At 28.9% G+C, this 17,094-nt stretch overlaps 1 protein-coding gene across 3 annotated transcripts in view; it reads right to left on the bottom strand.

Moving 5' to 3' along the window:
- The window catches only part of LOC141774642 (pantothenate kinase 1-like), a 189,524-nt gene that overhangs the window by 139,634 nt on the left and 32,796 nt on the right, over window positions 1-17,094 (bottom strand). For 2 of the 3 annotated variants that reach the window (XM_074647463.1, XM_074647465.1), the window contains exon 9: window positions 17,018-17,072. The exons of the other annotated variant lie outside the window; for it this stretch is intronic. The gene's annotated coding sequence lies outside the window, so the exon portion shown is untranslated. Of the gene's footprint in view, window positions 1-17,017; window positions 17,073-17,094 lie in introns of those variants that run through there. 3 annotated transcript variants of the gene reach the window in all.

Below are 17,094 nucleotides of genomic sequence, written 5' to 3' on the forward strand. Positions count from 1 at the left end.
TTGTTTTAGTGATATTCTCTGTAGTGATATTCTCTTAGTGATATTTTCTTAGTGATATTTTCTGTAGTGATATTCTTAGTGATATTTTCTGTAGTGATATTCTCTGTAGTGATATTCTCTGTAGTGATATTCTCTTAGTGATATTCTCTTAGTGATATTTTCTGTAGTGATATTCTTAGTGATATTCTCTTAGTGATATTCTCTGTAGTGATATTCTCTTAGTGATATTTTCTGTAGTGATATTCTTAGTGATATTCTCTTAGTGATATTCTCTTAGTGATATTCTCTGTAGTGATATTCTCTTAGTGATATTCTCTTAGTGATATTGTTTTAGTGATATTCTCTGTAGTGATATTCTCTTAGTGATATTTTCTGTAGTGATATTCTCTTAGTGATATTTTCTGTAGTGATATTCTTAGTGATATTGTCTGTAGTGATATTCTCTTAGTGATATTTTCTTAGTGATATTCTCTGTAGTGATATTCTCTTAATGATATTCTCTTAGTGATATTCTCTGTAGTGATATTGTCTTAGTGATATTCTCTTAGTGATATTCTCTTAGTGATATTTTCTTAGTGATATTCTCTGTAGTGATATTCTCTTAGTGATATTTTCTTAGTGATATTCTCTGTAGTGATATTCTCTTAGTGATATTTTCTTAGTGATATTCTCTGTAGTGATATTCTCTTAGTGATATTCTCTTAGTGATATTCTCTGTAGTGATATTGTCTTAGTGATATTCTCTTAGTGATATTCTCTTAGTGATATTCTCTGTAGTGATATTCTCTTAGTGATATTGTCTTAGTGATATTCTCTTAGTGATATTCTCTTAGTGATATTTTCTTAGTGATATTCTCTGTAGTGATATTTTCTTAGTGATATTGTCTTAGTGATATTGTTTTAGTGATATTCTCTTAGTGATATTGTTTTAGTGATATTCTCTGTAGTGATATTCTCTTAGTGATATTGTTTTAGTGATATTCTCTTAGTGATATTGTTTTAGTGATATTCTCTGTAGTGATATTCTCTTAGTGATATTTTCTTAGTGATATTCTCTTAGTGATATTTTCTGTAGTGATATTCTTAGTGATATTTTCTGTAGTGATATTCTCTGTAGTGATATTCTCTGTAGTGATATTCTCTTAGTGATATTCTCTTAGTGATATTTTCTTAGTGATATTCTCTGTAGTGATATTTTCTTAGTGATATTGTCTTAGTGATATTGTTTTAGTGATATTCTCTTAGTGATATTGTTTTAGTGATATTCTCTGTAGTGATATTCTCTTAGTGATATTGTTTTAGTGATATTCTCTTAGTGATATTGTTTTAGTGATATTCTCTGTAGTGATATTCTCTTAGTGATATTTTCTTAGTGATATTCTCTTAGTGATATTTTCTGTAGTGATATTCTTAGTGATATTTTCTGTAGTGATATTCTCTGTAGTGATATTCTCTGTAGTGATATTCTCTTAGTGATATTCTCTGTAGTGATATTCTCTTAGTGATATTGTTTTAGTGATATTCTCTGTAGTGATATTCTCTTAGTGATATTTTCTGTAGTGATATTCTCTTAGTGATATTTTCTGTAGTGATATTCTTAGTGATATTGTCTGTAGTGATATTCTCTTAGTGATATTTTCTTAGTGATATTCTCTGTAGTGATATTCTCTTAGTGATATTCTCTTAGTGATATTCTCTGTAGTGATATTCTCTGTAGTGATATTCTCTTAGTGATATTCTCTGTAGTGATATTCTCTGTAGTGATATTCTCTGTAGTGATATTCTCTTAGTGATATTCTCTTAGTGATATTTTCTTAGTGATATTCTCTGTAGTGATATTCTCTTAGTGATATTCTCTTAGTGATATTCTCTGTAGTGATATTCTCTTAGTGATATTTTCTGTAGTGATATTCTTAGTGATATTGTCTGTAGTGATATTCTCTTAGTGATATTTTCTTAGTGATATTCTCTTAGTGATATTCTCTGTAGTGATATTCTCTGTAGTGATATTCTCTTAGTGATATTCTCTTAGTGATATTCTCTTAGTGATATTCTCTGTAGTGATATTCTCTGTAGTGATATTCTCTTAGTGATATTCTCTGTAGTGATATTCTCTTAGTGATATTTTCTTAGTGATATTCTCTGTAGTGATATTCTCTTAGTGATATTCTCTTAGTGATATTGTCTGTAGTGATATTCTCTGTAGTGATATTTTCTTAGTGATATTCTCTGTAGTGATATTCTCTTAGTGATATTCTCTGTAGTGATATTCTCTTAGTGATATTTTCTGTAGTGATATTCTTAGTGATATTGTCTGTAGTGATATTCTCTTAGTGATATTTTCTTAGTGATATTTTCTTAGTGATATTCTCTGTAGTGATATTTTCTTAGTGATATTCTCTGTAGTGATATTTTCTTAGTGATATTCTCTGTAGTGATATTCTCTTAGTGATATTCTCTTAGTGATATTCTCTGTAGTGATATTGTCTTAGTGATATTCTCTGTAGTGATATTCTCTTAGTGATATTGTTTTAGTGATATTCTCTGTAGTGATATTTTCTTAGTGATATTTTCTGTAGTGATATTCTCTGTAGTGATATTCTCTTAGTGATATTGTCTTAGTGATATTCTCTTAGTGATATTCTCTTAGTGATATTCTCTTAGTGATATTCTCTTAGTGATATTTTCTTAGTGATATTCTCTGTAGTGATATTTTCTTAGTGATATTGTCTTAGTGATATTGTTTTAGTGATATTCTCTTAGTGATATTGTTTTAGTGATATTCTCTTAGTGATATTGTTTTAGTGATATTCTCTGTAGTGATATTCTCTTAGTGATATTGTTTTAGTGATATTCTCTTAGTGATATTGTTTTAGTGATATTCTCTGTAGTGATATTCTCTTAGTGATATTTTCTTAGTGATATTTTCTGTAGTGATATTCTTAGTGATATTTTCTGTAGTGATATTCTCTGTAGTGATATTCTCTGTAGTGATATTCTCTTAGTGATATTCTCTTAGTGATATTTTCTGTAGTGATATTCTTAGTGATATTCTCTTAGTGATATTCTCTGTAGTGATATTCTCTTAGTGATATTGTTTTAGTGATATTCTCTGTAGTGATATTCTCTTAGTGATATTTTCTGTAGTGATATTCTCTTAGTGATATTTTCTGTAGTGATATTCTTAGTGATATTGTCTGTAGTGATATTCTCTTAGTGATATTTTCTTAGTGATATTCTCTGTAGTGATATTCTCTTAGTGATATTCTCTGTAGTGATATTGTCTTAGTGATATTCTCTTAGTGATATTCTCTTAGTGATATTTTCTTAGTGATATTCTCTGTAGTGATATTCTCTTAGTGATATTTTCTTAGTGATATTCTCTGTAGTGATATTCTCTTAGTGATATTTTCTTAGTGATATTCTCTGTAGTGATATTCTCTTAGTGATATTCTCTTAGTGATATTCTCTGTAGTGATATTGTCTTAGTGAGATTCTCTGTAGTGATATTCTCTTAGTGATATTGTTTTAGTGATATTCTCTGTAGTGATATTTTCTTAGTGATATTTTCTGTAGTGATATTCTCTGTAGTGATATTCTCTTAGTGATATTTTCTTAGTGATATTCTCTGTAGTGATATTCTCTTAGTGATATTCTCTTAGTGATATTCTCTGTAGTGATATTCTCTTAGTGATATTGTCTTAGTGATATTCTCTTAGTGATATTCTCTTAGTGATATTTTCTTAGTGATATTCTCTGTAGTGATATTCTCTTAGTGATATTTTCTTAGTGATATTCTCTGTAGTGATATTTTCTTAGTGATATTCTCTTAGTGATATTGTCTTAGTGATATTCTCTTAGTGATATTCTCTTAGTGATATTGTCTTAGTGATATTCTCTTAGTGATATTCTCTTAGTGATATTTTCTTAGTGATATTCTCTGTAGTGATATTCTCTTAGTGATATTCTCTTAGTGATATTCTCTGTAGTGATATTCTCTTAGTGATATTTTCTGTAGTGATATTCTTAGTGATATTGTCTGTAGTGATATTCTCTTAGTGATATTTTCTTAGTGATATTCTCTTAGTGATATTCTCTGTAGTGATATTCTCTGTAGTGATATTCTCTTAGTGATATTCTCTTAGTGATATTCTCTTAGTGATATTCTCTTAGTGATATTCTCTTAGTGATATTCTCTGTAGTGATATTCTCTGTAGTGATATTCTCTTAGTGATATTCTCTGTAGTGATATTCTCTTAGTGATATTTTCTTAGTGATATTCTCTGTAGTGATATTCTCTTAGTGATATTCTCTTAGTGATATTGTCTGTAGTGATATTCTCTGTAGTGATATTTTCTTAGTGATATTCTCTGTAGTGATATTCTCTTAGTGATATTCTCTGTAGTGATATTCTCTTAGTGATATTTTCTGTAGTGATATTCTTAGTGATATTGTCTGTAGTGATATTCTCTTAGTGATATTTTCTTAGTGATATTTTCTTAGTGATATTCTCTGTAGTGATATTTTCTTAGTGATATTCTCTGTAGTGATATTTTCTTAGTGATATTCTCTGTAGTGATATTCTCTTAGTGATATTCTCTTAGTGATATTCTCTGTAGTGATATTGTCTTAGTGATATTCTCTGTAGTGATATTCTCTTAGTGATATTGTTTTAGTGATATTCTCTGTAGTGATATTTTCTTAGTGATATTTTCTGTAGTGATATTCTCTGTAGTGATATTCTCTTAGTGATATTGTCTTAGTGATATTCTCTTAGTGATATTCTCTTAGTGATATTCTCTTAGTGATATTCTCTTAGTGATATTTTCTTAGTGATATTCTCTGTAGTGATATTTTCTTAGTGATATTGTCTTAGTGATATTGTTTTAGTGATATTCTCTTAGTGATATTGTTTTAGTGATATTCTCTTAGTGATATTGTTTTAGTGATATTCTCTGTAGTGATATTCTCTTAGTGATATTGTTTTAGTGATATTCTCTTAGTGATATTGTTTTAGTGATATTCTCTGTAGTGATATTCTCTTAGTGATATTTTCTTAGTGATATTTTCTGTAGTGATATTCTTAGTGATATTTTCTGTAGTGATATTCTCTGTAGTGATATTCTCTGTAGTGATATTCTCTTAGTGATATTCTCTTAGTGATATTTTCTGTAGTGATATTCTTAGTGATATTCTCTTAGTGATATTCTCTGTAGTGATATTCTCTTAGTGATATTGTTTTAGTGATATTCTCTGTAGTGATATTCTCTTAGTGATATTTTCTGTAGTGATATTCTCTTAGTGATATTTTCTGTAGTGATATTCTTAGTGATATTGTCTGTAGTGATATTCTCTTAGTGATATTTTCTTAGTGATATTCTCTGTAGTGATATTCTCTTAGTGATATTCTCTTAGTGATATTCTCTGTAGTGATATTGTCTTAGTGATATTCTCTTAGTGATATTCTCTTAGTGATATTTTCTTAGTGATATTCTCTGTAGTGATATTCTCTTAGTGATATTTTCTTAGTGATATTCTCTGTAGTGATATTCTCTTAGTGATATTTTCTTAGTGATATTCTCTGTAGTGATATTCTCTTAGTGATATTCTCTTAGTGATATTCTCTGTAGTGATATTGTCTTAGTGAGATTCTCTGTAGTGATATTCTCTTAGTGATATTGTTTTAGTGATATTCTCTGTAGTGATATTTTCTTAGTGATATTTTCTGTAGTGATATTCTCTGTAGTGATATTCTCTTAGTGATATTTTCTTAGTGATATTCTCTGTAGTGATATTCTCTTAGTGATATTCTCTTAGTGATATTCTCTGTAGTGATATTCTCTTAGTGATATTGTCTTAGTGATATTCTCTTAGTGATATTCTCTTAGTGATATTTTCTTAGTGATATTCTCTGTAGTGATATTCTCTTAGTGATATTTTCTTAGTGATATTCTCTGTAGTGATATTTTCTTAGTGATATTCTCTTAGTGATATTGTCTTAGTGATATTCTCTTAGTGATATTCTCTTAGTGATATTGTCTTAGTGATATTCTCTTAGTGATATTCTCTTAGTGATATTTTCTTAGTGATATTCTCTGTAGTGATATTTTCTTAGTGATATTCTCTGTAGTGATATTCTCTTAGTGATATTCTCTTAGTGATATTCTCTGTAGTGATATTGTCTTAGTGATATTCTCTGTAGTGATATTCTCTTAGTGATATTGTTTTAGTGATATTCTCTGTAGTGATATTTTCTTAGTGATATTTTCTGTAGTGATATTCTCTGTAGTGATATTCTCTTAGTGATATTTTCTTAGTGATATTCTCTGTAGTGATATTCTCTTAGTGATATTCTCTTAGTGATATTCTCTGTAGTGATATTCTCTTAGTGATATTGTCTTAGTGATATTCTCTTAGTGATATTCTCTTAGTGATATTTTCTTAGTGATATTCTCTGTAGTGATATTTTCTTAGTGATATTGTCTTAGTGATATTCTCTTAGTGATATTGTTTTAGTGATATTCTCTGTAGTGATATTCTCTTAGTGATATTGTTTTAGTGATATTCTCTTAGTGATATTGTTTTAGTGATATTCTCTGTAGTGATATTCTCTTAGTGATATTGTTTTAGTGATATTCTCTGTAGTGATATTCTCTTAGTGATATTTTCTTAGTGATATTCTCTTAGTGATATTTTCTGTAGTGATATTCTTAGTGATATTTTCTGTAGTGATATTCTCTGTAGTGATATTCTCTGTAGTGATATTCTCTTAGTGATATTCTCTTAGTGATATTCTCTTAGTGATATTTTCTGTAGTGATATTCTTAGTGATATTCTCTTAGTGATATTCTCTGTAGTGATATTCTCTTAGTGATATTGTTTTAGTGATATTCTCTGTAGTGATATTCTCTTAGTGATATTTTCTGTAGTGATATTCTCTTAGTGATATTTTCTGTAGTGATATTCTTAGTGATATTGTCTGTAGTGATATTCTCTTAGTGATATTTTCTTAGTGATATTCTCTGTAGTGATATTCTCTTAGTGATATTCTCTTAGTGATATTCTCTGTAGTGATATTCTCTGTAGTGATATTCTCTTAGTGATATTCTCTGTAGTGATATTCTCTGTAGTGATATTCTCTGTAGTGATATTCTCTTAGTGATATTCTCTGTAGTGATATTCTCTGTAGTGATATTCTCTGTAGTGATATTCTCTTAGTGATATTCTCTTAGTGATATTTTCTTAGTGATATTCTCTGTAGTGATATTCTCTTAGTGATATTCTCTTAGTGATATTTTCTGTAGTGATATTCTTAGTGATATTGTCTGTAGTGATATTCTCTTAGTGATATTTTCTTAGTGATATTCTCTTAGTGATATTCTCTGTAGTGATATTCTCTGTAGTGATATTCTCTTAGTGATATTCTCTTAGTGATATTCTCTGTAGTGATATTCTCTGTAGTGATATTCTCTTAGTGATATTCTCTTAGTGATATTCTCTGTAGTGATATTCTCTGTAGTGATATTCTCTTAGTGATATTCTCTGTAGTGATATTCTCTTAGTGATATTTTCTTAGTGATATTCTCTGTAGTGATATTCTCTTAGTGATATTCTCTTAGTGATATTGTCTGTAGTGATATTCTCTGTAGTGATATTTTCTTAGTGATATTCTCTGTAGTGATATTCTCTTAGTGATATTCTCTTAGTGATATTCTCTGTAGTGATATTCTCTTAGTGATATTCTCTGTAGTGATATTCTCTTAGTGATATTTTCTGTAGTGATATTCTTAGTGATATTGTCTGTAGTGATATTCTCTTAGTGATATTTTCTTAGTGATATTCTCTTAGTGATATTCTCTGTAGTGATATTCTCTGTAGTGATATTCTCTTAGTGATATTCTCTTAGTGATATTCTCTGTAGTGATATTCTCTGTAGTGATATTCTCTTAGTGATATTCTCTTAGTGATATTCTCTGTAGTGATATTCTCTGTAGTGATATTCTCTTAGTGATATTCTCTGTAGTGATATTCTCTTAGTGATATTTTCTTAGTGATATTCTCTGTAGTGATATTCTCTTAGTGATATTCTCTTAGTGATATTGTCTGTAGTGATATTCTCTGTAGTGATATTTTCTTAGTGATATTCTCTGTAGTGATATTCTCTTAGTGATATTCTCTTAGTGATATTCTCTGTAGTGATATTCTCTTAGTGATATTTTCTGTAGTGATATTCTTAGTGATATTCTCTTAGTGATATTCTCTGTAGTGATATTCTCTGTAGTGATATTCTCTGTAGTGATATTCTCTGTAGTGATATTCTCTTAGTGATATTCTCTTAGTGATATTTTCTTAGTGATATTCTCTGTAGTGATATTCTCTTAGTGATATTCTCTTAGTGATATTCTCTGTAGTGATATTCTCTTAGTGATATTTTCTGTAGTGATATTCTTAGTGATATTGTCTGTAGTGATATTCTCTTAGTGATATTTTCTTAGTGATATTCTCTTAGTGATATTCTCTGTAGTGATATTCTCTGTAGTGATATTCTCTTAGTGATATTCTCTTAGTGATATTCTCTGTAGTGATATTCTCTGTAGTGATATTCTCTTAGTGATATTCTCTTAGTGATATTCTCTGTAGTGATATTCTCTGTAGTGATATTCTCTTAGTGATATTCTCTGTAGTGATATTCTCTTAGTGATATTTTCTTAGTGATATTCTCTGTAGTGATATTCTCTTAGTGATATTCTCTTAGTGATATTGTCTGTAGTGATATTCTCTGTAGTGATATTTTCTTAGTGATATTCTCTGTAGTGATATTCTCTTAGTGATATTCTCTTAGTGATATTCTCTGTAGTGATATTCTCTTAGTGATATTTTCTGTAGTGATATTCTTAGTGATATTCTCTTAGTGATATTCTCTGTAGTGATATTCTCTTAGTGATATTTTCTTAGTGATATTCTCTGTAGTGATATTCTCTTAGTGATATTCTCTTAGTGATATTGTCTGTAGTGATATTCTCTGTAGTGATATTTTCTTAGTGATATTCTCTGTAGTGATATTCTCTTAGTGATATTCTCTTAGTGATATTCTCTGTAGTGATATTCTCTTAGTGATATTTTCTGTAGTGATATTCTTAGTGATATTCTCTTAGTGATATTCTCTGTAGTGATATTCTTAGTGATATTCTCTGTAGTGATATTCTCTTAGTGATATTTTCTGTAGTGATATTCTTAGTGATATTCTCTTAGTGATATTCTCTGTAGTGATATTCTCTTAGTGATATTTTCTGTAGTGATATTCTTAGTGATATTGTCTGTAGTGATATTCTCTGTAGTGATATTCTCTTAGTGATATTTTCTGTAGTGATATTCTTAGTGATATTCTCTTAGTGATATTCTCTGTAGTGATATTCTCTTAGTGATATTTTCTTAGTGATATTCTCTGTAGTGATATTCTCTTAGTGATATTCTCTTAGTGATATTGTCTGTAGTGATATTCTCTGTAGTGATATTTTCTTAGTGATATTCTCTGTAGTGATATTCTCTTAGTGATATTCTCTTAGTGATATTCTCTGTAGTGATATTCTCTTAGTGATATTCTCTGTAGTGATATTCTTAGTGATATTCTCTGTAGTGATATTCTCTTAGTGATATTTTCTGTAGTGATATTCTTAGTGATATTCTCTTAGTGATATTCTCTGTAGTGATATTCTCTTAGTGATATTTTCTGTAGTGATATTCTTAGTGATATTGTCTGTAGTGATATTCTTAGTGATATTCTCTTAGTGATATTCTCTGTAGTGATATTCTCTTAGTGATATTTTCTTAGTGATATTCTTAGTGATATTCTCTGTAGTGATATTCTCTTAGTGATATTGTTTTAGTGATATTCTCTGTAGTGATATTCTCTTAGTGATATTTTCTGTAGTGATATTCTCTTAGTGATATTTTCTGTAGTGATATTCTTAGTGATATTGTCTGTAGTGATATTCTCTTAGTGATATTTTCTTAGTGATATTCTCTGTAGTGATATTCTCTTAGTGATATTCTCTTAGTGATATTCTCTTAGTGATATTGTTTTAGTGATATTCTCTGTAGTGATATTCTCTTAGTGATATTCTCTGTAGTGATATTCTCTTAGTGATATTTTCTTAGTGATATTCTCTGTAGTGATATTCTCTTAGTGATATTTTCTTAGTGATATTCTCTGTAGTGATATTCTCTTAGTGATATTCTCTTAGTGATATTCTTAGTGATATTGTCTGTAGTGATATTCTCTTAGTGATATTTTCTTAGTGATATTCTCTGTAGTGATATTCTCTTAGTGATATTGTTTTAGTGATATTCTCTGTAGTGATATTTTCTTAGTGATATTTTCTGTAGTGATATTCTCTGTAGTGATATTCTCTTAGTGATATTTTCTTAGTGATATTCTCTGTAGTGATATTCTCTTAGTGATATTCTCTTAGTGATATTCTCTGTAGTGATATTCTCTTAGTGATATTGTCTTAGTGATATTCTCTTAGTGATATTCTCTTAGTGATATTTTCTTAGTGATATTCTCTGTAGTGATATTTTCTTAGTGATATTGTCTTAGTGATATTGTTTTAGTTATATTCTCTTAGTGATATTGTTTTAGTGATATTCTCTTAGTGATATTGTTTTAGTGATATTCTCTGTAGTGATATTCTCTTAGTGATATTGTTTTAGTGATATTCTCTTAGTGATATTGTTTTAGTGATATTCTCTGTAGTGATATTCTCTTAGTGATATTTTCTTAGTGATATTCTCTTAGTGATATTTTCTGTAGTGATATTCTTAGTGATATTTTCTGTAGTGATATTCTCTGTAGTGATATTCTCTGTAGTGATATTCTCTTAGTGATATTCTCTTAGTGATATTTTCTGTAGTGATATTCTTAGTGATATTCTCTTAGTGATATTCTCTGTAGTGATATTCTCTTAGTGATATTGTTTTAGTGATATTCTCTGTAGTGATATTCTCTTAGTGATATTTTCTGTAGTGATATTCTTAGTGATATTGTCTGTAGTGATATTCTCTTAGTGATATTTTCTTAGTGATATTCTCTGTAGTGATATTCTCTTAGTGATATTCTCTTAGTGATATTCTCTGTAGTGATATTCTCTGTAGTGATATTCTCTTAGTGATATTCTCTGTAGTGATATTCTCTGTAGTGATATTCTCTGTAGTGATATTCTCTGTAGTGATATTCTCTTAGTGATATTCTCTTAGTGATATTTTCTTAGTGATATTCTCTGTAGTGATATTCTCTTAGTGATATTCTCTTAGTGATATTCTCTGTAGTGATATTCTCTTAGTGATATTTTCTGTAGTGATATTCTTAGTGATATTGTCTGTAGTGATATTCTCTTAGTGATATTTTCTCAGTGATATTCTCTTAGTGATATTCTCTGTAGTGATATTCTCTTAGTGATATTCTCTTAGTGATATTCTCTGTAGTGATATTCTCTGTAGTGATATTCTCTTAGTGATATTCTCTTAGTGATATTCTCTGTAGTGATATTCTCTGTAGTGATATTCTCTTAGTGATATTCTCTGTAGTGATATTCTCTTAGTGATATTTTCTTAGTGATATTCTCTGTAGTGATATTCTCTTAGTGATATTCTCTTAGTGATATTGTCTGTAGTGATATTCTCTGTAGTGATATTTTCTTAGTGATATTCTCTGTAGTGATATTCTCTTAGTGATATTCTCTTAGTGATATTCTCTGTAGTGATATTCTCTTAGTGATATTTTCTGTAGTGATATTCTTAGTGATATTCTCTTAGTGATATTCTCTGTAGTGATATTCTTAGTGATATTCTCTGTAGTGATATTCTCTTAGTGATATTTTCTGTAGTGATATTCTTAGTGATATTCTCTTAGTGATATTCTCTGTAGTGATATTCTCTTAGTGATATTTTCTGTAGTGATATTCTCTTAGTGATATTTTCTGTAGTGATATTCTCTTAGTGATATTTTCTGTAGTGATATTCTTAGTGATATTCTCTTAGTGATATTTTCTGTAGTGATATTCTCTTAGTGATATTCTCTGTAGTGATATTCTCTTAGTGATATTTTCTGTAGTGATATTCTTAGTGATATTGTCTGTAGTGATATTCTCTTAGTGATATTCTCTTAGTGATATTCTCTGTAGTGATATTCTCTTAGTGATATTCTCTTAGTGATATTGTCTGTAGTGATATTCTCTGTAGTGATATTTTCTTAGTGATATTCTCTGTAGTGATATTCTCTTAGTGATATTCTCTGTAGTGATATTCTTAGTGATATTCTCTGTAGTGATATTCTCTTAGTGATATTTTCTGTAGTGATATTCTTAGTGATATTCTCTTAGTGATATTCTCTGTAGTGATATTCTCTTAGTGATATTTTCTGTAGTGATATTCTTAGTGATATTGTCTGTAGTGATATTCTCTTAGTGATATTTTCTGTAGTGATATTCTTAGTGATATTGTCTGTAGTGATATTCTCTTAGTGATATTTTCTTAGTGATATTCTCTGTAGTGATATTCTCTTAGTGATATTCTCTTAGTGATATTCTCTGTAGTGATATTCTCTGTAGTGATATTCTCTTAGTGATATTCTCTGTAGTGATATTCTCTGTAGTGATATTCTCTGTAGTGATATTCTCTGTAGTGATATTCTCTTAGTGATATTCTCTTAGTGATATTTTCTTAGTGATATTCTCTGTAGATATATTCTCTTAGTGATATTCTCTTAGTGATATTCTCTGTAGTGATATTCTCTTAGTGATATTTTCTGTAGTGATATTCTTAGTGATATTGTCTGTAGTGATATTCTCTTAGTGATATTTTCTCAGTGATATTCTCTTAGTGATATTCTCTGTAGTGATATTCTCTTAGTGATATTCTCTTAGTGATATTCTCTGTAGTGATATTCTCTGTAGTGATATTCTCTTAGTGATATTCTCTTAGTGATATTCTCTGTAGTGATATTCTCTGTAGTGATATTCTCTTAGTGATATTCTCTGTAGTGATATTCTCTTAGTGATATTTTCTTAGTGATATTCTCTGTAGTGATATTCTCTTAGTGATATTCTCTTAGTGATATTGTCTGTAGTGATATTCTCTGTAGTGATATTTTCTTAGTGATATTCTCTGTAGTGATATTCTCTTAGTGATATTCTCTTAGTGATATTCTCTGTAGTGATATTCTCTTAGTGATATTTTCTGTAGTGATATTCTTAGTGATATTCTCTTAGTGATATTCTCTGTAGTGATATTCTTAGTGATATTCTCTGTAGTGATATTCTCTTAGTGATATTTTCTGTAGTGATATTCTTAGTGATATTCTCTTAGTGATATTCTCTGTAGTGATATTCTCTTAGTGATATTTTCTGTAGTGATATTCTTAGTGATATTGTCTGTAGTGATATTCTCTTAGTGATATTTTCTTAGTGATATTCTCTGTAGTGATATTCTCTTAGTGATATTCTCTTAGTGATATTGTCTGTAGTGATATTCTCTGTAGTGATATTTTCTTAGTGATATTCTCTGTAGTGATATTCTCTTAGTGATATTCTCTGTAGTGATATTCTTAGTGATATTCTCTGTAGTGATATTCTCTTAGTGATATTTTCTGTAGTGATATTCTTAGTGATATTCTCTTAGTGATATTCTCTGTAGTGATATTCTCTTAGTGATATTTTCTGTAGTGATATTCTTAGTGATATTGTCTGTAGTGATATTCTCTTAGTGATATTTTCTTAGTGATATTCTTAGTGATATTCTCTGTAGTGATATTCTCTTAGTGATATTCTCTTAGTGATATTCTCTTAGTGATATTGTTTTAGTGATATTCTCTGTAGTGATATTCTCTTAGTGATATTTTCTGTAGTGATATTCTCTTAGTGATATTTTCTGTAGTGATATTCTTAGTGATATTGTCTGTAGTGATATTCTCTTAGTGATATTTTCTTAGTGATATTCTCTGTAGTGATATTCTCTTAGTGATATTCTCTTAGTGATATTCTCTTAGTGATATTGTTTTAGTGATATTCTCTGTAGTGATATTCTCTTAGTGATATTCTCTGTAGTGATATTCTCTTAGTGATATTTTCTTAGTGATATTCTCTGTAGTGATATTCTCTTAGTGATATTCTCTTAGTGATATTCTTAGTGATATTGTCTGTAGTGATATTCTCTTAGTGATATTTTCTTAGTGATATTCTCTGTAGTGATATTCTCTTAGTGATATTCTCTTAGTGATATTCTTAGTGATATTGTCTTAGTGATATTCTCTTAGTGATATTTTCTTAGTGATATTCTCTGTAGTGATATTTTCTTAGTGATATTCTCTTAGTGATATTCTCTTAGTGATATTCTCTTAGTGATATTCTCTGTAGTGATATTCTCTTAGTGATATTCTCTTAGTGATATTCTTAGTGATATTCTCTGTAGTGATATTCTCTGTAGTGATATTCTCTTAGTGATATTCTCTTAGTGATATTCTCTTAGTGATATTCTTAGTGATATTCTCTGTAGTGATATTCTCTTAGTGATATTCTCTTAGTGATATTCTCTTAGTGATATTTTCTTAGTGATATTCTCTTAGTGATATTCTCTTAGTGATATTCTCTTAGTGATATTCTCTTAGTGATATTGTCTGTAGTGATATTCTCTTAGTGATATTCTCTGTAGTGATATTGTCTGTAGTGATATTCTCTTAGTGATATTCTCTTAGTGATATTCTCTGTAGTGATATTCTCTGTAGTGATATTCTCTGTAGTGATATTCTCTTAGTGATATTCTCTTAATGATATTCTCTTAGTGATATTCTCTTAGTGATATTCTCTTAGTGATATTGTCTGTAGTGATATTCTCTTAGTGATATTCTCTTAGTGATATTCTCTTAGTGATATTCTCTGTAGTGATATTCTCTTAGTGATATTCTCTTAGTGATATTCTCTGTAGTGATATTCTCTTAGTGATATTCTCTGTAGTGATATTCTCTTAGTGATATTCTCTTAGTGATATTCTCTTAGTGATATTCTCTGTAGTGATATTCTCTTAGTGATATTCTCTGTAGTGATATTCTCTGTAGTGATATTCTCTTAGTGATATTCTCTGTAGTGATATTCTCTTAGTGATATTCTCTTAGTGATATTCTCTTAGTGATATTCTCTGTAGTGATATTCTCTTAGTGATATTCTCTTAGTGATATTCTCTGTAGTGATATTCTCTTAGTGATATTCTCTGTAGTGATATTCTCTGTAGTGATATTCTCTGTAGTGATATTCTCTTAGTGATATTCTCTTAGTGATATTCTCTGTAGTGATATTCTCTGTAGTGATATTCTCTTAGTGATATTTTCTTAGTGATATTCTCTGTAGTGATATTCTCTTAGTGATATTCTCTTAGTGATATTGTCTGTAGTGATATTCTCTGTAGTGATATTTTCTTAGTGATATTCTCTGTAGTGATATTCTCTTAGTGATATTCTCTTAGTGATATTCTCTGTAGTGATATTCTCTTAGTGATATTTTCTGTAGTGATATTCTTAGTGATATTCTCTGTAGTGATATTCTCTTAGTGATATTTTCTGTAGTGATATTCTTAGTGATATTCTCTTAGTGATATTCTCTGTAGTGATATTCTCTTAGTGATATTTTCTGTAGTGATATTCTTAGTGATATTCTCTTAGTGATATTTTCTGTAGTGATATTCTTAGTGATATTGTCTGTAGTGATATTCTCTTAGTGATATTTTCTTAGTGATATTCTCTGTAGTGATATTCTTAGTGATATTCTCTTAGTGATATTTTCTTAGTGATATTCTCTGTAGTGATATTCTTAGTGATATTCTCTTAGTGATATTTTCTGTAGTGATATTCTTAGTGATATTGTCTGTAGTGATATTCTCTTAGTGATATTTTCTTAGTGATATTCTCTGTAGTGATATTCTCTTAGTGATATTCTCTTAGTGATATTGTCTGTAGTGATATTCTCTGTAGTGATATTTTCTTAGTGATATTCTCTGTAGTGATATTCTCTTAGTGATATTCTCTTAGTGATATTCTCTGTAGTGATATTCTCTTAGTGATATTCTCTGTAGTGATATTCTTAGTGATATTCTCTGTAGTGATATTCTCTTAGTGATATTTTCTGTAGTGATATTCTTAGTGATATTCTCTTAGTGATATTCTCTGTAGTGATATTCTCTTAGTGATATTTTCTGTAGTGATATTCTTAGTGATATTGTCTGTAGTGATATTCTCTTAGTGATATTTTCTTAGTGATATTCTTAGTGATATTCTCTGTAGTGATATTCTCTTAGTGATATTCTCTTAGTGATATTCTCTTAGTGATATTCTCTTAGTGATATTCTCTGTAGTGATATTCTCTTAGTGATATTCTCTGTAGTGATATTCTCTGTAGTGATATTCTCTTAGTGATATTCTCTGTAGTGATATTCTCTTAGTGATATTCTCTGTAGTGATATTCTCTGTAGTGATATTCTCTTAGTGATATTCTCTTAGTGATATTCTCTGTAGTGATATTCTCTTAGTGATATTCTCTTAGTGATATTCTCTGTAGTGATATTCTCTTAGTGATATTCTCTGTAGTGATATTCTCTTAGTGATATTCTCTTAGTGATATTCTCTGTAGTGATATTCTCTTAGTGATATTCTCTGTAGTGATATTCTTAGTGATATTCTCTGTAGTGATATTCTCTGTAGTGATATTCTCTGTAGTGATATTCTCTGTAGTGATATTTTCTTAGTGATATTCTCTGTAGTGATATTCTCTTAGTGATATTCTCTTAGTGATATTCTCTGTAGTGATATTCTCTGTAGTGATATTGTCTGTAGTGATATTCTCTGTAGTGATATTCTCTTAGTGATATTCTCTTAGTGATATTGTCTGTAGTGATATTCTCTGTAGTGATATTCTCTTAGTGATATTCTCTGTAGTGATATTCTCTCTAGTAAAGAAACATCCAGAACTCAGACTTCTCATCCAGTTTTAGTTTAATTCCTTTTAGTGAAGAGAGATTTCTTCTCTTCACTTCACTTCATTACATCGTACA

Source organism: Sebastes fasciatus, chromosome 9 (genome assembly GCF_043250625.1).
Source record: "Sebastes fasciatus isolate fSebFas1 chromosome 9, fSebFas1.pri, whole genome shotgun sequence".
In the NCBI taxonomy this organism is placed as follows: Eukaryota; Metazoa; Chordata; class Actinopteri; order Perciformes; family Sebastidae; genus Sebastes; species Sebastes fasciatus.